Consider the following 21,762-nt stretch of genomic DNA (forward strand, 5'->3'; position numbering starts at 1 on the left):
TGTTGCACAGTTGCATAAACATAAATACTCCTCGGCTTCTCTTAAATGTCGTCTGCAAGTGATACTACAAATATTTCAATTAAAGGAACAACAAGGAAAGCAATCGTAAGCGCTGGTGGCCTAGCGGTGAGAGCGTGCGACTTTCAATCCAGAGGTCGCGGGTTCAAACCCCCTTCCGTACGGAACGTATGTACGGAATATCATTTGATATTTACCAGTTGCTTTTCGGTGAAGGAAAACATCGTGAGGAAACAGGACTAATTCCAATAGTTTCCCCTCTGGGTTGGAAGGTCAGATGGCAGTAGCTTTCATAAGAACAAGTGCCTACGTCAATTCTTGGGATTAGCTGTGAAGCGGTATGCAAAAAACTCGCGCACCGAGGGTTCCGTACAAACTTTCAATTATCATGTAACTATAAACAAAAGAATTTTGACCAGAAGTATACTAAACATAATGCTGTTGCTATGATTTTTGTACATTTTGTCGGAAACTTTTCAGTCTCTTCCACCCCTTTTGATTTTTGCATTTTTGGTAAAAAAATCTTTTCATTGCATACCCTTTGGTACACCTCAACCTTCATGTGTCTTTTCAGTAGTTCTTTTTAAAAAGACATGCACACAAAAGCTTTTTCAACGCGAAAGTGTGTCATTCGCGGCGCCTCGAGCTTTCTATCAAGCTTCTTAAGGCGACGAATATCCGCTTTAGCTGCGCATTTAATTTGAATGTGGTCACGCAATGCCCTAAAAGTCGAAAAATAATTAATTATACCATTGAAGGAATGACCGTGTCACGAGGTTTAGTTTGTTTACCAGAAAGCAATGAAAATGGTGGCTTTGTTAAATTTTATAAGCGTAATGTAACTAATGTATATGTATATCCAATATAGGAGTGGAATTCCCTTCCTGCAAATCTATTCCCAGTCCACTATAACTTGGATCTTTTTAAATCGAGAGTGAATAGACATCTTTTAGGTAAGCATGATCCAACCTAGACTGCATCGGTACTTACCATCAGGTGAGATACAAATACAGAAAAGAGTCTAACACTAAGGAAACGCGCGCACTGCGGATTTCTACCGTACGTTTTTTTTTCCGCAAAATCTGTGAAGTATGCAACCTCCTTGAAGTGCGCGCATTGCGGAAAATAATCTGTATGCGGATTAAAATCTGTGGTTTGCTGCAGATTGGTTGCGGTGCGGCGCCGCACGAATTTTCTGCATCCTATGGACTACTATTGAATAAATCCGCGCACTGCGGAATAAAATCCGTGCGGACACCGGCCAGCAGCCGTCCAGTGTCGCACTTGTTCTCGCGCCACACTGTGCTGCGCGGTCATGTCGTCGCTTAGCGTAGTAGTCCATTTTCAACGTCCGTTCTTAACTTGAGTTGGGACTAGAATGACAAAACGTGCGGATATGTCACCGCTGTGCGCGTACTGGACACACACGGTTTTTTTTCCTTTGCGTTTTTATAAACGCACCGCAACTCGCCGCACCGCAGTGCGCGCGTAGCCTAACAGTTTGAGGGCTGATGAATGCCCTCTCTAAAACTAGTCTTTAGTGTGCACCGTTTGTGTCCCATTTCCCTCGAGTGTCATTACGCGCCCGTATTGACCGTGTAGAGGTCTTTGGTTCAGGTGACCGACAATAGTATTTTATAAAACAGTTACATAATAAGTAGTTACTGCCTTGAGTCCGCAGGGCTACAAATCCAGAAAAGAGTCGCCTTAACAGTGAGGGCTGATGAATGCCCTCTCTAACTAGTCTTTAGTCTGCACCGTTTGTGTCCCAGTTCCTTTGAGTGTCATTACGGGTCCGTATTGGCTGAGATATACAACAAACAAGCGCTGAGTAAAATACAACGCTGCCAACGCGCCATGGAAAGATACATACATAATATAAAATTTATCCATAGAAAGAGAAGCAAAGACATAAAGCAAATAACTGGTGTAATCGACGCATTATCATGCATTTGCGCAAAAATGAAATGGAAATGGTGTGGCCATACAGCACGTATGCATAAAGACAGATGGGCAAAAATAACCACCCTACGGCGTGGCCCTTCGGGAAAATCGGGGACAAGGAATGAAGGGTAGGTTAGAGAAAAATGGCTCGACGAAATCGTGGCTACAGCCGGTCAAGACTGGTCTCAGAAGGCCAAGGACATGCAAAATTGGCTGAATCTGGAGCAGGCTTTCACCCGAACTTTTTTTAAACATTCTTAATTTTTATATTTTATATTGTAGATAATTAATATAGGCTTTTTATTTATTGACTGAGAGGTCTCGTTTGTTCAGGTGACTGCCGATAGGATTTTATGAAACATTTACATAATAAAGGTTGTTAAATGTCTTTCACATGCCAATTTGAACGTGCACCTGACATCAAAAATATATTTGAATGTTATTGGAATCATCTCAGTTAGCTCAAGGGGCCCACTGATTATCAGTCCGACGGACGATATCGGCCTGTCAGTGGTGCGGAAATGTCAAATTTTTGTTCTAACTGACAGGCCGATATCGTCCGGCGGATTCATAATCTGTGGGCCCCTTTACGTTAGCTGTCATCCGCGTGTTCATTTTGCTCGGACTTAATATCCGCACAAGTATTAGGGCGAGCGAGACGCCCGCGCGAATGACAGCTAGCTGATATGATTCCAATATCATTAAAATATCGATTTGATGTCAGGTGCCCTGATACTCAGTAACAACTTGTTACTAAGCTATTAGTAAAATGCTCTTAACCCTTAAATGCATATTGTTGCCAAATGTATACAAAGCATTGGACAGCTCACAGATTCAACAGAAAATAGCTTAAGTTTCTGAACGCATCTTTAAACCAAACGCCAAGTAGTAGTAGTAATTTTTTAAATCATGCATTTAAGGGTTAAATCAAACAATTTAGTACCTAAAGCAATTTTTTTTAAACAGTGTGACATTCGTTAAATCACGGAAACTATCTATCGATCAGTCGATTACCAATACCTATTGTTTCCGACCGTGTAATATTGTGTAATCAACATAATTATGCCAAGGACATGAGTAGGTAAACATAAGTACCTGGGAATTACACAATGCCCCATAATTATGCCTTACTTGCCACGCTTTAAACTCTCTAATTTAAATAATTACGAGTAGGTAAGTAGTCGATTTATTCACAAAACATTGTCACAGGGCGGACACGCGATACATTAAAAATCACTTGCGTTTCTATGTGTGAACGGCACGTCTGTACACGCGTCATGCGTCATAGTGTGAGTAAGTTGCTTAAAAATAGTACTGAGCGGTCGGCAAACAGCCGTCAATCTGATGTCGCGGGGCGAGGTCATTCGAGTCGGGGCGGGGCGGTGCGTGGCCGTTCTGTATGAGAATACTATTATTCTGTAACATTGTTGTTTTTACCGTAAACTCGCGCCTAAACTGTGTCTACGATTAAATGATTTGTATAAGATAATTATCTACTTCTGACATATTGATGTCAAGTATTGATCTTTGGGCCGATACAGCAGGACTGCAACCCGACTACAATTTGTATCTGTGGGACCAAAAATAAAAAATGCGACTGCAACGTCGGCGTGCTGTTTCCATACAAGTTCCAGTCCGTCCGTACCGGCTCTATATCGCTGCCCCAATATTACAGGGTTCTATGTTACATTTTCAAGATAGTTGAAATTCGACTTAATGTCACTATGATAAAGTTCAAATTTCAGTTCGATAAAAATGAAAAATAAAACAGGCAGCGATATCGCAGCAGTAGCACCGATTCCTTTCACATTTTTTAAGCTACACGTTACAATATTAGAGGTGAAACGAGATTTGGATAATATAATATTTAACAGAAAGTCCGCCTTTAATGGTCCGCCCCTGACAGTGGCAGCAGTACGCGCTGCGAATAACAGTACAACAGAACAATGAAGGCGACGCAAACAAACTCACAATGTGTGGCATTCCGCTTTGTTCTAACCTCAACACACTAAACTAATCATAAGTATACCTTATGTCGTTGCAATAGGGCTTGTAAACGGTCAGTCGACGTTGGCTCTCGCCTCAATGCACGGTCCAGTCACCTTTTGCACCCATTCTCCGCGGGAACGTTTACCGAAGCCCGTACAGAATTAGGTGAGGCTGTGTGTAAATATTTACTGCCTTGAGTTCCGTTGGACAAAAGCTTTATTTCTTTAAGAGTTAAAACAACACCTGTGTATAATTAATTACAAATTTATAAATCCTAATTGTCCAACCAAACACGACTGACAATGCCCTGCCTCCTGCGTCTCACGGCCGTCAAATCTAATATCTATAATCAATTAGGTAAGCATGATCCACCCTAGACTGCATCGGCACTTACCATCAGGTGAGATTGCGGTCAAATGCTTGCCTTTTTGTAATAAAAAAAAATCTACTCATGGACCCATTGCAGGAACAAGAAAGGCATCCATTTCTGACGAGACATGCATGCACCTAAGAGCGCCAATAGTTCGTGTCAGAATGCGTACCTTTCACCCAATAATCGGATCCGGGACTTAAATATCAGAATTCATTTAGAAACGAATTTTCATTGCCTTTCGTAAAAAAATGAAGAAAAACTTACTTGGAAAGTAAAACGCTCTAGGACAGAAACGTATCAATTTCAGCCCGCTTCATAGATAAACAATGAGCCACTTTCAGACCATGAAAAATGAAAATATTTTTGATATCTAAGGACTCATTCTGTTTACCTATACTTACATATTAAATTTTTGTCAGCTTTATCGATATACTAGTTTTTGTCCGCGACTTCGTCTGCGTGGAATCAGTAACAGCGGCTAGAGTAAGTTTAGCGCCTGGAGAAAGTCTTATAGCAATCATTCAATTTGAGCATAATACAAATTACACAAGGCAACTCATTAATTATCTCAATTCCACCAGGATTCCAACCCGCTTTTCACCCTCTTAAGAGATGATTTACGGGATAAAAACTATCCTATGTCCTTCCCCGGGAATCAAACTATCTCTATACTAAATTTCAACTAAATCGGTTCAGCGGTTTAAGCGTGAAGAGGTGACATGGAGGTTTTCTCTCGAGATGCAGCAATATCTGCAGTGTAAAGAGGAGGCTTGAAACAATGTCTCGCCAAAGTAATCCTTTGTGCACCCGCGATTGAGATCTTGGAGTATGCTCTAATCTCTCGAAGATGCCTCGAGATTCTCGAATCGAGATGAGTCGCGTACGTGATTCTCGCTGTCTTTGTGCCGGCACTGGGTTATGCTTGAACTTAGTGTTTGGAACACGAATTGCAATGACACTGTTCAGTTCAGTTCAAATATATTTATTTCTATAAGATTATAAATCACTTAAAACGAGAAACAAACAAAGTTTTAGTAATAACAAATTACAGGTAATCCATAAACGAGCATAACATTTTTAATAAAAATGGATGTCGTAAAGTGGTAATTTAGACATAATACATCTTCATGAAATCTGTAATAAAATAACGCAACGCAAGTCATCATTTTATTTGTTAGAATCCTCATGAATAAAAAAAAAATCATTTATTTCAGACTAAAATCCATACATGGTTAGCAAACATTACAATCTTATCACTAGTGTTAGTACCGCATAAAAACTAAAACTAAAACCTAGACGGCGAGTGCATGCAGCCCCTGCCAACGGTTGAGCATGGGGCCATTTTCGCATATATCATCTTTTTTTTTTGGGGAATAGTTGGCGGCATATGTCTATATAGATAATACGTTTCCGCCAATATTAATGATACGATGATGATTTTCTGAAATCATATTTTCGCTGAACATAAATGGGATCTAATGGTTTACTTTTAAAGTCCTCTATAATAATTGGCCTTCGTTTGATCCGTACTGTAGGCCGAGCACATGATTGGCGCGACAGTATCTCGCCGCGAGATAGACTACCCGTCTTTTACTAACTGTATGAATTAAAGAGGAACGGGTAGTCTATGTCGCGGCGAGATACTCTCGCGCCAATCATGTGCTAGCCCGGCTGAACGTGACGGACGGACTGAATATAACGATTGAAATTACTCCTTGTAAGTTATTGAATCTCTCCTGTGTGGCTACCACCAGTTTGGCAATGGCATAATTACGAAATTCGAGAACGTAATTTACTTTCTATGCATCTCGCTCGTACTCGCATTTTAGTGACCTAATAATAAAGGGACTAATAACGAATAAAAAAAGCCTAATATTCCATGTTGCCAGCCCTCACATTAATACATGCATAAAATTTTATGTTGCAAATTACACTCGCTATTTTATCTTCATGATTTTTGTGGATAATATTTCGCTTACTTACTACATTACATATATCCTCATTTTTTTCCAAATCCCTCTTTACATTTCCACTCCTCATATATAGGTACACTTGTCTATATAAACAACATTTGGAACGAAATACTTTCATTTACACTTAACCCTAAACTTTTCCCCAGAACCCTTCCCTCGCCTGCAGACTTAAATCCACTTATACCCTCCGACCTTTAAAAATAAATTCCATACCCGACGCCATTCATGCACTTTGCATCCTTCGGCCTTCAATGAATGAAATAGTGGTCTATTTTTAGCTGCGCCCGGATTAAAGCTGAATGGGACACACCCCCTCCCCCCCATAAATAGGTCACTGTGTCAGCTGTGACGTCACAGTAACACACCGTGACGTCACGAACGCACCCCAGGTGAACCGGCAAGTGGGTCACACAGGAAACGGGCTTTGTTTTAATTAATTCCGGGTAGAAAAATAAGGGATTTTTTTCTGAGCGTTTGAGGATAATTCCTTTGTCAGATAGCCCTGCAAATGTCCCGTACTTTTTAAGTGCTTGGTGGAATTCTGGAGCGTGAAAAGAACAGGCCATCTGGCCAGTGTATTTTTAGGGTTCCGTATCCAAAGGGTAAAAACGGGACACTATGACTAAGACTCCGCTGTCGTCTGTCTGTCTGTCACCAGGCTGTATCTCATGAACCGTGATAGCTAGACAGTTGAAATTTTCACAGATGATGTATTTCTGTTGCCGCTATAACAACAAATACTAAAAACAGAATAATATAAATATTTAAATGGGGCTCCCATACAACAAACGTGATTTGTTTGCTGTTTTTTCCGTAATGGTACGGCACCCTTCGTGCGCGAGTCCGACTCGCACTTGGCCGGTTTTTCTTGTTTAATCATCAACATAGAGACATAAATGTAATTAAATTATTCATATGCTAATTTACTCGACGGCAAATTAAAGACAGAGCTCATCAAAGGAACATAGTGTACCAATTATACCATCAATGAATTTCTATCTGACAAAAACTTCGTCCGTGACCAAAAGTATCCTCTCTTAATATTGTCTTCGGTTACCGCAAGTGCAAAAATACCCACATACTAAAATAATGAACAATCATAGACTATAAACTTTAAGGCTGGTTGTATGAACCGATTTTGCATGTACAACCCAGCCTTAAAGTTTATAGTCTATGATTGTTCATTATTTTAGTATGTGAGTATTTTTGCACCTTGTAATTTTTCCTCAGTCACCCGTTGACCACGAACGCTGTAAAGGGTTCGAAACGTCGGGATGTATTATAAATTCAATATACGCGATATAATCCGTTTTCATAGTTTTATTTCATATCCTCTCTTAATTTATAAAAAAATATATGCCAATTTCAATGTACCTATCCGAATGTATAAATTAATTTTCTATGATGTAAATCTGTAATAGGTTCTAAGCTATCTAGATAATAAGTTAGATCTATAAATATTTGTACACCTTTATCAACTTACTGTCATCTGTTTATAACCTGTTTCACAAAATAAAATATTACGTTCGTGGACTTCCAGGGGTCGGCATTATCAATCACACTTTCAAGAAAAGCGTCTCAGAATAATTTTTCTTGTACTTAGTGTTATCCCGGCGTCTGACAGGTTAACCTTTTGACTTTTTACCTGACATTTTATTTCACTATATGGGGCATTTTCTATGAAAAGGGACCTTATTGTCGATGGCGCTTACGCCGCACAGCGTCGCGCGGCATTGTATTTATGTCGGAGCATCGTTTATAATGGAGTAAGCGCCATCGACAATAAAGTCCCTTTTTATAGAAAATACCACATATTTGATGTACACAAATTTTAACTGCTTGTAGCGACACTGTCTTAGGGCTAAATATAATGTTGTTGCTTTACTTGTTTTCCTCTAGATATTTAGCGTCCTCTAACTCGAAAACGATAACCTAATTGAGTATGAAATTCCACAGAAAACTGCCACAAAGCTACATCAAACATGCAAAGATTAGACGGTGCACAAACAGAGTTAACTCATTATTTGCACTGTTACAAATAGCATAATATATGTGGTATTTTCTATAAAAAGGGACCTTATTGTCGATGGCGCTTACGCCATTATTAAGGATACTCCGATATAAATACAATGCCGCGCGGCGCTGTGCGGTGTAAGCGCCATCGACAATAAGGTCCCTTTTCTTAGAAAATGCCCCTTATATCCCGTACCATAGGTATATGGCAAAAATGAATTTGTTTACCATGCAATGTAAGTACCAAACGAGCGTATAGTCTGCATCTTCTCAAATGTTTTTTTCGCCAAAGACCCTAATCTGGTAAACAAGAGCCATTGTTCCTTTTGTGCGTGCCGTTGCCCATTGTTGGTGAGCGCGTGTCCGTCGCAGGGGGTTTGCGCCGTAGCGAACGAAACGCTAATGGCTCTCTCTCGCACTTACGCTGCGTATTAGGTAAGCGAATAACTCGCGAAGCGGCGCGGCGCGGTGCGGCGGGCCCACGGCGTTCACGTTCGAAAAGAGATCGCCCACGTAGGACACTTCTATAGGTATCAAAGGATTGATTCACCCCGCGCCGCATCGCTTCGCTTCGCGTTCGCGTGTTGTTCGCCTACGTAGTACGCTGCGTTATATCACAGAATAACTAATAGTACTACCGTACAGAAAATTCACTCCTTCACAAAAGCCAGATTTAGGTATAAAATTATACCTACACTCGCCGCCTGCAAGCAAAATTGAAACTTATAACCGCGCACGAACCGTGAATCTTCTTTGCGCGCCGCAGTTTTATGACCGAGCTGCGAGTGTCGGCACGGGGTTGTCACTTGAAAGTTTTTGTACCTATACCTACTGATTTATTATTCTTAAGATAAATATGTAGGAATTACAAACGTTGATTCTGTAAACATAAAATTTTTAGCCGGAAATAGTATGTCTGATTCTCACGGAAGTAGGTATGCCACAGAATGTATGTATGTAAACACTTTATTGTACATAAGACAGATTACAAACACAATAAAAGAACAAAAATATATACAATGTACAAAGGCGGACTTATACCTATAAGGGATCCCTAAAAGTACTTATTCCTTTGAAAATATGTCGGTCAATATAGTCAGGAATTAAAAAAAAAAGTTTTTTCTGCTTCCTTGTTCTTCCGTTTATTCAGACATCCGTAAACAGAACATTATCTTTTATACAGATTAGATCGCGATTTAGGTTTCGAAGCCATTGCGTATTTACAATTTTGCGCGAGCGCCACGTGACACGACTATCGTGCGAGCCGAGCGGCAGCCCACTGCCATACACCGTCCCGGGCGGTGCGCCGGCCAAATATACCTAAACTGCGCAGTGACACCCCCCTGGTTATATGGAAGAGTCAGGGGGGTGTCACTGCGCAGTTTAGGTATATTTGGCCGGCGCACCGCCCGGGACGGTGTATGGCAGTGGGCTGCCGCTCGGCTCGCACGATAGTCGTGTCACGTGGCGCTCGCGCAAAATTGTAAATACGCAATGGCTTCGAAACCTAAATCGCGATCTAATCTGTATAAAAGATAATGTTCTGTTTACGGATGTCTGAATAAACGGAAGAACAAGGAAGCAGAAAAAACTTTTTTTTTTAATTCCTGACTATATTGACCGACATATTTTCAAAGGAATAAGTACTTTTAGGGATCCCTTATAGGTATAAGTCCGCCTTTGTACATTGTATATATTTTTGTTCTTTTATTGTGTTTGTAATCTGTCTTATGTACAATAAAGTGTTTACATACATACATTCTGTGGCATACCTACTTCCGTGAGAATCAGACATACTATTTCCGGCTAAAAATTTTATGTTTACAGAATCAACGTTTGTAATTCCTACATATTTATCTTAAGAATAATAAATCAGTAGGTATAGGTACAAAAACTTTCAAGTGACAACCCCGTGCCGACACTCGCAGCTCGGTCATAAAACTGCGGCGCGCAAAGAAGATTCACGGTTCGTGCGCGGTTATAAGTTTCAATTTTGCTTGCAGGCGGCGAGTGTAGGTATAATTTTATACCTAAATCTGGCTTTTGTGAAGGAGTGAATTTTCTGTACGGTAGTACTATTAGTTATTCTGTGGAAGAGTGATAGACATTACCGTTTCGTTCACTACGGCGCAAACGAGTGGCATCTTGGCTAGGCCCTCAGGAGTGTTACCTACATGCGCGTTGCCGACCCAACAGATAGCAGGGAAAAGTATACCTATTGAGCCATAAAATACGTTGAAACTGTTTTGTCTTTACCATATCTGCCCGGTAAAGTAGAATGTCGTAAACCTACGCTTAGAACTGCGGCGTGTCAAAGGTCAGTGCTCAACTGCTCACACGCCATAAACGAATGAGGCCGTACAAGTGCCCACACCAACTTGAGGTAGAATTTCACTTCTCGTGTTAATGTTTTCACTCAGTTATTGCTACAAGTATGTAGTGGTGCTTCGCAACCTTTATTTAAAAGTGGCCTCTAGGCCAGTGGCTGGCCAGTGGGCTCTAGCCTGTCGACTGATAACTTATCTAGACTTTTTTACGGTTGCGTACCCAAAGGGTAAAAACGGGACCCTATTACTAAGACTGCGCTGTCCGTCTGTCCGTCTGTCTGTCTGTCACCGGGCTGTATCTCGTGAACCGTGATAGGTAGACAGTTGAAATTTTCACAGATGATGTATTTCTGTTGCCGCTATAACAACAAATACTAAAAAGTACGGTACCCTTGGTGCGCTAGCCCGACTCGCTCTTGGCCGGTTTTTTTCTTACTTCGACTAATTCCACGGCCAAAGCGATACATACAATTCGGCCGAATGTTCGGTTCAGATCTTACCGAACCGAATATTCGGCCGAATTATTCAGTTTATCTGTATAATTCTAATAAACCATTTAAATACGCTTTAATTATACATTAGCAGCTAAGATAAAGTGCTTCCTATGTAAAATTCCCTAGAAGTAAAGTGAAGGGACTCACAATAAAAAATTTAATACCAAATAATCGTAAAATCCTATGGAATCAAAATGTCTCATCCTATTGTGTTTTAATGACAATGGGACAAAATTACCCTTATGAAAGAATTTGAAAAGTTCTGGAGGGGCTTACATTTTACAGTGTTGCAACAAGAAAAACAATACAAAAATATTTGCCGAATATTCGGCACTTAAACCGAATAATCGGCCGAATACGAACATTGGGAAACTTGCCGAATACCTAATAATTACCGAATATTCGGCCCATCTCTAAATTATGGACATTAGTTAGAGTAGCTAGACTATTCCCACTTCAGCGGTGGCAGCATGGTTCCATTTTTATCGCCTGTCACTATGTCTGTCACTCTCGCACTTACATACTTGTTAGAACGTGACAGGCATGGTGACAGGCGATAAAAATACGACCGTGCTTAGCCCGCAGCTTGCCATCCGATGGACTACATTTCTACAACTTTGTATTAGTCTCTGGACCACTCGATCCTAACCAAGTAACCACTAACTAACCAAACTTGCCCGTCTCAGAAACCGGCTTCGACTTGCTATCGCAAACCAACTTTGCCATGCAAATTAGCTGCAATCTGCAGCCTGCATTCCTCTCGCACCTACTTTAGTTATTCACTACGTTTACTGAGTTCAGTTAATGTTAGAAAATTATATAAAAAGAATAAGTTTTAGGCAAAAATTTCATTTTTTGGTACAAGCTTTTCTCGCTGACTGTACTTTTCATTCCACAGGCAACAAATACTCATCGAAACAATAATTAAAACTCCAAAAACAATTAGGTTGCGTTGTCTTATCACAGAGTTCCTGGCCACCTCCTGTCTCAATCATCAGATCAGCTCGATGGTACCATAATAGTGCATTGTCACCCGAGTTACATGCAAATTCAGCTTCATAGGGAACAAGGAAGTGGGTCAAATTTAACTTGCAAGATTTGACCCGTACAAACATACATAGGTACATTGCAAGTTAAAAGTTATCAGTACGGTTTTTACTCACTATTATTTTTAGTCGCTTTTAGCGACATGTTTCGGATTCTTTGGGAAACATGTCGCCAAAAGCGACTAAAAATAATAGTGAGTAAAAACCGTACTGATAAATATTTTGAAATATGTCTCACGATAGTTTAAGTGCGATCCTCAACTTTGCCTACTATCTACTATACCAAAGCTCAAAGGCAATCCTTTTGGCTATTGCTAGCAATGTTAGCTGTTTTTTCTGCTGTCTAAGCTGTTAAAATATCATTATAACCTTAGTTTTTTATAGAAATTTGTCAATTATGAGATTATCACAGTTTGTCATTGCAAATGTCATGCAGAGTTGTAGAGTTAGCTAGGTCCGACTCCGTCGAGTTTCTCCACACCAAGCTATATTAGGGGACGTGTAGTAAAATGAGACGTCTTCTGAATGAGGTGAGGTGCCAATGCCAGTTTTCGTCCGGTCCATCAGGTCCATGGAACCTGTTCCAAGGGTCATTTACTTGTACCAACGGTACCTACTCAAGTACTCAACCAGAAGTATTTTTCTGAACACCTTATATCAGTCCGTGAAACAATCAATGGTCAATCAGTATTAGTACTATTAGTACAGTATTATAGTATCGTGAGAATCGAGAATCTTTATGTTATGTGAATGCGAACCATTCCATTGTTAATCAGGTACTTTGTTCATTAATAAAATAAAGAACATTAAACAAATAGTCGAAATATTCCTAACTAGACTCCCTAATTGGGTATATGGCTAGTTTAAATCATACCTAATTAAACATTTTTTAAGTTCTACTTCCTAAACTAACAGTCCATCAAGTATGATCAGGGCAAAAACCAGGTTGTTGTCCAGAAATGTAGGAAAAGTTATATTATGGTGTTTTTAGATTTAAGAGATTGTTTCTTTTCTATCATCCTACTTTTGAGTTTAAGAAAAGACTTATTTTCATTATACGGCCTGAAATTTATACACAAATATTATCAGATTAGTAACTTCTCATCACCTGGATGCATTGGATAGATCTTTAAGTGTTATTTGAATTAAAATGCTATTTACTAATATCATTCTTTTTCCTAACTAGTATTACTATTTCAAGTTATTTATAGACTTTATTTATAAGACTTTACAAATCTCTATTGAATAATTTATGTTTTAACCCTTTCTTACAAATATAGCAGTCAAAATGACAGATGAAGACAAACTATTAACCTTTTGAACGCTTTTCCTCAAGCGTCAAGACGTGGCCTACACGCCAATATCTCGATTAGTGAATAACGAATCTAAACCGTTATCTGTCAGCAGGACAATTGCTTTGACAGCGTCCGCCATGACCACTTTAGTGGTCACTGGCGTGGCAGGCACGACAGCACACGACCTATTTAGTGGCTCTTGGCGTCCAAAAGGTTAATATGTATTAATTGAGGCTTGTAGCGCGTTTATGAATAAAACCAGTTGCTCTATACTTCGCCATTCACTATTTCATCTCGTGAGTTAGCATTCTGATTCTGTCACAGAACGAAGAATTTTAATTTGCGGCTTATACCAATTACAGCAAGGCGTGGGCAGACAGCCTACTCACGATCAAATAAATATAGACACAATGTTTTCACAGATAAGAATACTTTTCCATTGTCAATAAAGTCATTAAGTACCTGAGTGCAACTTGACACCGTCAGTGCTTAACTGAACTCAGGGAGAGACAGACGTTGCGCGTGTTTAACTCAAGTAGTTTCAACGAAACTTTCCGAGTTTTCTGTGAGTGCATTCTGTGTGTGTAGGTGTGTTTTGTTTTAAAGTTACTTAACTCAGTCACCCTGGATTTCGATCTTGATGGTAAGTTTAACACTTAAGTTGTAAATAATAAGTTTGTTCGTCTTCTCCGCTACTTGAATCTCGTTCGTGATCACTCAAGGCCTTCTATTATTTTGTTACTCATAAAAACCAAAATACTTAACGGGTTTTTTATACATTTGTCATGGTAGAGTTAGGAAACGCAAAAAAACTTAGCTCTTTTTTAACGCGAACGATGACCTCAATTTCCTTTAAACAATTGTGGTATTTTTTATAAAAAGGGACCTTACTGTCGATGGCGCTTACGCCATTATTAACGATACTCCGATATAAATAATTAAATACAATGCCGCGCGGCGCTGTGCAGCGTAAGCGCCATCGACAATAAGGTCCCTTTTCATAGAAAATGCCCCGATTGTCCGTTATCAGTGAAGTATAATGCTGCCATTTGTATGCAAAAACGATAGTCGGTGCCATCCGGTGCACAGTCGAACGGCGAAATGTAATTGGCATGAAATACATGCCATGGAAAAAGAAAAATAAACACGCTACTTTTAAATCAAATTTGCAGCGAACATTTTTCTGATGTCTTTTGTTTTGCATGCCAGCTACACACGTGGCCCTATTCGACCGAATATTATTGTCTTGTTGCATCTCTCTGCTTAAGACGAAAGTGGAGGACCCGCGCAAAATCGCCTTTTCATACTAACGTAGTCCTCATTTTCCTATGGATATTAACATTATTAAAAATATGTTGACACAATTTGTTGAATATCAACCACAGCTATGCCTCTACGTGTTTTTTTCGAATTTGCTAATTATTATAAAAGTTAGGAGCATATGAAAATTTGTATATGAAATCTGTTTTTCGCTCCTAATTTTTACAATAATAAAAAAGTAACCTAGGGGCATAGCATAGCTATGGTTAATATACATAAAATAATGCAAAAATATTTTCCATAATGTCAATATCAAGACAGGAAAATGGGGAGTACGTTTGTAGAGAAGCGGCCGTCCCCTTTCCTCTTAATTTGGCAACAAATATGACTCAACCGCATTACGTGAATCAGGGACCGAAAACCCCGTTCGTTGGCTTCCAAAGCTGACTATTCAAAAGTCTCAAGTACCTAAAATTTGTCGTGTGTGTTTAATTTTACATCGGATTGACTCAATCTTAAAAAATGTTGGGGTTGCATCAAAAACTAAGTAATTAAGTCCGACTCACGCTTGACTGCACATTTCTAATAGGTTTTCCTGTGGTCTATAGGTAAAGAACTATTTTGTGTATTTTTTTTTTTCAAAATTGTTGACCCCGTTTCACTAGTCGGGTAAAAACTAAGTAGTCACAAAGTAGAACTGCAGTACAAATTATTCAGAAGATGTATTCCCGAGTGACGTTTATCTATTACATATCGACATTACACTCCGACGCATTTACATGAAACATTGTGCAGGTATAGGTCATGTCATGGGCTCATGGGCATTCAGAGCTTGCTACTAAGTTGCGTACAGAGTACAGATGTAGTGAACTAGTGAATAATTGGGTAGTTGACAATTTTTTTTATGGTATCAGTCGATCAGGTTTGTTTTGAGGATCAAATGTCTGTATTGGACCCATTGTCTTAAAGCAATACAAAAGTCACAAATGATGGTCAAAGTCTGGCACCCGCACTTTACTGAGCAAACGCTCTAACAAAATGGCAACACATTGTGACGTCACTGTGTCACTTTGCTTAGAAGCCGATGTAAGGAAAACGAGGAAATTGCGATTTTGTCGGTGAAATATTGCGTTTATGTATATTGATGCCATACAATGTTTTTTTTTTTTTAAATAAAATGTAAGGAATCGAATGGTACCGTTATCTTTTTCCTATTTGAAAGTTTAAAAATTTCTTTTTTTTTTTTCCGAAAGTTTAGGTCTTGTATTTTTTTATTATTCGCATATATTTTTTAAGTTCTAAAGCGCTGGTGGCCTAGCGGTAAGAGCGTGCGACTTTCAATCCGGAGGTCGCGGGTTCTAACCCCCGGCTCGTACCAATGAGTTTTTCGGAACTTATGTACGGAATATCATTTGATATTTATACCAGTCGCTTTTCGGTGAAGGAAAACATCGTGAGGAAACCGGACTAATCCTAACAAGGCCTAGTTTCCCCCTCTGGGTTGGAAGGTCAGATGGCAATCGCTTTCGTAAAAACTCTAGTGCCTACGCCAATTCTTAGGATTAGTTGTCAAGCGGACCCGAGGCTCCCACGAGCCGTGGCAAAATGCCGGGAAAACGCGAGGAAGATGATATTTTTTAAGTTCTCAATTTATTGTGATAAATTGCTCATTCTCTATCTATTTAAACAGATTTAGTTATAAAATTCAACATGTGTCAACGACCCTATTGTTTACCCCTCTAAAGCTCTATAAAATTTTACTATTCAAATATTTTAATATTAACAAGTGCACAAGCTCTATAAAATAAAATTAAGTAGTTAAACAGACATTTCGATAAGATTACTAACTGCGGTCTAGAGGTTATCCGTCCTGAGGGCCTACCGCTAACCACGTTCGACGTGTTGCCTCCCTGTCACACTTACGTCCGAATTTACAAGTGCGAAAGAACGCGGTTCGCAGTAGGTCCACTGATTCACAATCGGTATGGCGCACCTAAACTTTGTTAGGTTCAATAAACAAAATGAAAAAACGTTTGTTATGGACTATGAGCGCGTATACGCGATTTACTTATTACTTAAGTGCTTAATACAATTACTTATTGCACTGGTGCACGGAACTGATGTGCGAGTTAACGAAAAATAATATGAGCAACGCTAAATATTAGGGTTGTTTCCACATGTTGAATTTTATAACTAAATCTACTTAAATAGACAGAAAATGAACAATTTATCACAATAAATTGGGAACTTAAAAATATATGCGTATAATAAATAAATACAAGACTTCATGATTTTAAGTTGATGAGACAACTTTATGATTAAACTGAGTTTAAGCAAATTTTACAATTTATGTAAAAATGTCCTAGTAATACTTATTTATTTATTTATTTAAACAAATGGAAACTTACTCTTTAAAACATGTCGCGCGAGTGACTTAAAATAAGTGAGTAAATCTTAAAATTAGCTTAATTTAAATTCGATTAAATTAAGTATACAGAAACCTATTTCCGGACATTATCCCTATCATGCGTGGCCAGACACGTAGTGATGAATTTATTATATCGGCGCCAAACTTCACCTTGCAGTGTCTATTTTTACAACCTTTAAAGACCTTTGAGACCTCACAGCGGCAGACTGTTACGCCGTATGACGTAAGGCAGTCGATTTATGACGTAAAGGACAAAATTGGCGTGATTACTCTTACTTCGTGCAAAGATTGATATAACTCCGTAATAGATGGATACAGTCTAAGGAAAAAACGTGCCTCGAAAATCACGAAAATTTGATTCTCGATTTCGTTTGTTATTTATAATTTTAACGCATATCCGTTATAGAACATGGGTCAAAATCATTTAAAAATAATTAATGCAAATAAAAAAATCATGTATCCATATTTAAATACATTTTAACGTATTTTTATAAATCTTAATTTTTAGTTTTAAAGTATGTCGATAGATGGCAGTGAGTTTACAGTGGTAACTGGTAACAGACAAAATTTATTATGACAGTACCGCTCTATCTTATTATATCCTCTTTGCTTCGTGCGTATAAGAGTTACCACAAGTCGCATTATAGGTACTATTATATTGGGTACCATGCTGACGCTTGTTGCTTGACGTATTGACAACAGGAAAAAAATGGGAAATCACTGAATTATAGTTAAGTAGGTGCTTGAGACTAAAAAGTATGACTAACTTTAGAAATGACGCTGGCAACACTTTTTTTAAGAATCGCTGTGTACCTACCATGTATGTACCATGTGTGGTGTATGTGTGTGTGTGTGTGTGTGTGTGTGTGTGTGTGAGTGGCGGATGGCGGAGCATCTATAAATAGTAGATTGTGTCACAAGGGAGCAAAATGACATTTAAGAATCGCTGTGTAGTTGTGTACCTATCAGTGGCGGATGGCGGAGCATCCATAAAACTAAATTTCCATCGGCTTGCTTAGTTTTCATTTTCAGCCACATCTGAGTTCTTTACTACGGCTTATGAAGAAAAGGAAAGCTAAATTGGCTCCTGCTTCCCTACGAATATTTTTGACAATGGTAGATTCTATTCATAATATCTTTCTTATTTTTATGGTTATGATAAAAAAGCGCGCAGTCAGGGAAATTTGGCGATCGATACATGTCTATCTGACGGGCGGAAATTATATATACCGCCTTCGCCTTCAAAATTGTATCCATTCTAGAGTATACCTACTTAATATCTACATTATGTTCTTTACAAATTGCCTCAGTTCCTCCCACATACTATAGTGAAAAGTAGCCCTCTTAGCCTTAAACTCATAATCATTATTCATAATAAACTAGTTCCGTATAATCTATGTTCTAAGCACTAGAGGTTAATAACCGAACCAAAGAGTAAGTATGTTTTATTCCTATACACATCCCGAGCTGAATGCCTGACCCGGTCTCAGAGATTAACGGACTTTATAAAGTGACGTCTGTGAATACAGATAGCGTATTTAAAACTAGAGTGTAGGTGCGGTGCGTTAGGAGAATACGAAGTTAATCATCTGTCCACAACTTTATTATAAACTAGCTTCTGCCCACGACTAAACTGTCTGACGGTATCAGCGTGCTAATAATATAAATAAACGACTGCAGTTCTAATATAAAGGTCAAAAGTAATACTTGTCATTACGTCATTTTATTACCAAAATAAATTAACTAAAACGTCAACCAAAATCAGTTTCCGTTCATAAAACAGTTTTATTATTAATTACGAGTAACACACGTTATAAATATCGTCCCCGCAAAAGTTAAATTTGCCGGAAACGGCTGCAATCACATTACCATAATATAATATGCAATGGAAATCCGCCGCCAGCCCTAGTGGCGATGGCGGCCAATCACAGACGTGTGCAGCATTTATTGGCAGCCCTATTACCAGAGCAGAGCAAGTTTACAGAGTAGGTAACTAGCATATCTTTAAACAAAAGTTGTACACTCGATTCTGGCGCTACATACAAAATTCAATCTGTAATGACGACACAAATACATAGAAAAATGACACACGTCAAAGACAAATCTTGCTCACCTCGATCTCTTTTTGGGTACGGACGAGTCACATCACAACACGCACCGTCATAGGCACAGTTGTCCCTATGCTTCGGCAGAAGGGAAATATGTAGTACGAATGTCGTCTCCCTTCCCGGTGTTGCTCGAAGAACCAAGCTACATTAGTAGATATAAAAAGCTCATAATATTGAGTATGAGATTTGTACGTCGAATATGAATTCCGGAATGTTCAGAATTCAGAACCCCTAGTGTAAATTTCATTCGATAGCGTGACGAGCTTTCGCGTTTGCAGATTTTCGAATTATTTTTCGAATGTATATTTTTGTATAGGATTTTGAAAAGCGCGCCAAGGGGGAATAGGAAACTCTAAATCCCATACAAAATGACATTTAACGCAATCGCGTACGTCTAATGAAATTTACACTAGGGGTACTGAGATATACCTCGATTACATACCTACTCGAAGAGTGGCATGGGAAATAACGAGGAAGTAGGCAGAGACGTAGTGTGGCCGCGCTACTCGTCATCGGCACTACTTCCCATATCACTCGTCGAGTATGTGACCGGGGTACAAGCCTAATAGGTTACTGTCCTGCCTCTACACTGTGCAATTACGCTGTAAATAATGTATGTCCATTAGTGGACGCCATTTGCGATTCGCTGGTGACGTTGCCTGCATTTGCGCGCTTTTTAATTTAAATAATGCCTTCCATCACTTTTTAGAGTTACACATACGTTGTCCTATTTAAAACTAACGCTGCAATCCGAAAGTGTGCAAAAAAAGAATGCACTAGAACCTTGCAACGAATTGCGCTACTGATGCGTTGTGTTATGAATGACCCATAATATTTATTTACTTATTACCAGAGCTTTGCTAAAAGTTATAAAGATCAGAAGGCAAGAGCAAAGGAATAATGAATATGTAAATAATGGGCAAAGACATAGATAAAGCAATGCCTTTTAGGTCTGACTGCCTGGTTCAAACTTAAATAGAACAGGTTCCGTTAAAATTTACCGTTTCTTCAACGTCGTAAAGTGCACTTTATTAAGATAAACGTATAGCTTTCAGACACCATCGCTATTTCACACGGCCGAGATAGGACACGCTCCCGCGCTTAAATAAAGCTTAGGATTTACGTACTGACTAGAGAGAGTTGTAAGTTAAAACCTGAAAATTGTTAAATATTCTCAACATAGCGACTTAAATGAGTAAGGTGCATTGTGATAATATTGAAAACGGCAAATACCTATCTATAAAACAAGAAGCACCTTATACTTTAGCTACACTTATCTAGAGGTTATTAAGCATTAATGTTACCCAATATTTAGTACTTAAGCGTCCGATTCAGGACTCAGGACTATATCTGTTTTTAAGTGGCATGATGTTTTAACTCGGAAACATTTGTTGACTTATCGTCATTGTTAATTATCTAGGTGCAAATATCACCAACCAATCAATCGGTGTATTATAATATGTATATTTAAAAGCAGTTGCAACAGGTTATGTATGAATAATTTCAGACTCTATTTTTTTCTTTCCGTGTTCAGAACATATTCGGGTGTACTTTAAACCAATGCGTCAAGAAGGCAACTTAAACTAATGCTAATGAAGCATGGCTCATTTACACCAATGATACGTCCTAAGCCGTTTATATCAGCGCCAGCATTAATGAAACGCCACTCCAGCTCCGGTCCTGTCTGGCTAAATCCGGAACGTCGCTGTCCAACGTGTAGGACGACAGGACATGTTAATGCAGTTGGGTTATCGATCGGCCTAACAGTCGTGCAACTATCACAACATAATACTACCTATACTCTACCTGCCCAGAAACTTGAACCTTTCAAGGTATGCCATTTTAAATTAGGGTGAATTTACGTGAAGAAGAGAACATTCATGGAACGGAGCGCCTTTCACAAGCCTCTGGACAGCTAGACTATAGAAAATACATTCAAACAAAACTTTAATCTTTCGAGACTATAATTATAGCCATTATAGATGCATGATCTTTGAATAATATAATGATGACACTGGCAAATATATAGCCGTATCCCATGTGCATTATGACAAATGTGGAGACAAATGTTGTGTTAAATTTATGACGTTTAGTGCATACTCCAAAACCTTCCATCAACAGGAACACAATGCTCGAGCAAAGTGGCTAATTTGTTGGGGGTTTGAATGAAAATATGCAAAATACGGGCATTTGAGCGTAGGCAGCAAGGTAATTTGAGCGAGATGAAATTCCACCGTACCTCATTTACTTACCTATTTCAAGATGAAATTTAAAACAGATTTGCCAACGCCACGTTAAACTTAACACTGTAATTTCCACGTGACCAGTTCCATAAATTACGGTCCACGGTATCAAGTAACAAGTAGAAACAGATTCAGTGCAGCGGATCGTGGCCAGTGGCCCGTGAATTGCACCGCTTTGTGATACCGTTACATCGAGATGGATTTCTGTTGTACAGACGAGTCCAACGTTCAGGTATTCCCAGTGTCACTGT

The 21,762-nt window shown here is 39.0% G+C and overlaps 1 protein-coding gene across 2 annotated transcripts in view; it reads left to right on the plus strand.

Moving 5' to 3' along the window:
* The window catches only part of LOC134743751 (protein GDAP2 homolog), a 130,276-nt gene that overhangs the window by 9,223 nt on the left and 99,291 nt on the right, over window positions 1-21,762 (plus strand). Inside the window, exon 1 of one of the 2 annotated variants that reach the window (XM_063677393.1) lies at window positions 13,954-14,115. The exons of the other annotated variant lie outside the window; for it this stretch is intronic. The gene's annotated coding sequence lies outside the window, so the exon portion shown is untranslated. Of the gene's footprint in view, window positions 1-13,953; window positions 14,116-21,762 lie in introns of those variants that run through there. 2 annotated transcript variants of the gene reach the window in all.

Source organism: Cydia strobilella, chromosome 8 (genome assembly GCF_947568885.1).
Source record: "Cydia strobilella chromosome 8, ilCydStro3.1, whole genome shotgun sequence".
NCBI classification, from domain to species: Eukaryota; Metazoa; Arthropoda; class Insecta; order Lepidoptera; family Tortricidae; genus Cydia; species Cydia strobilella.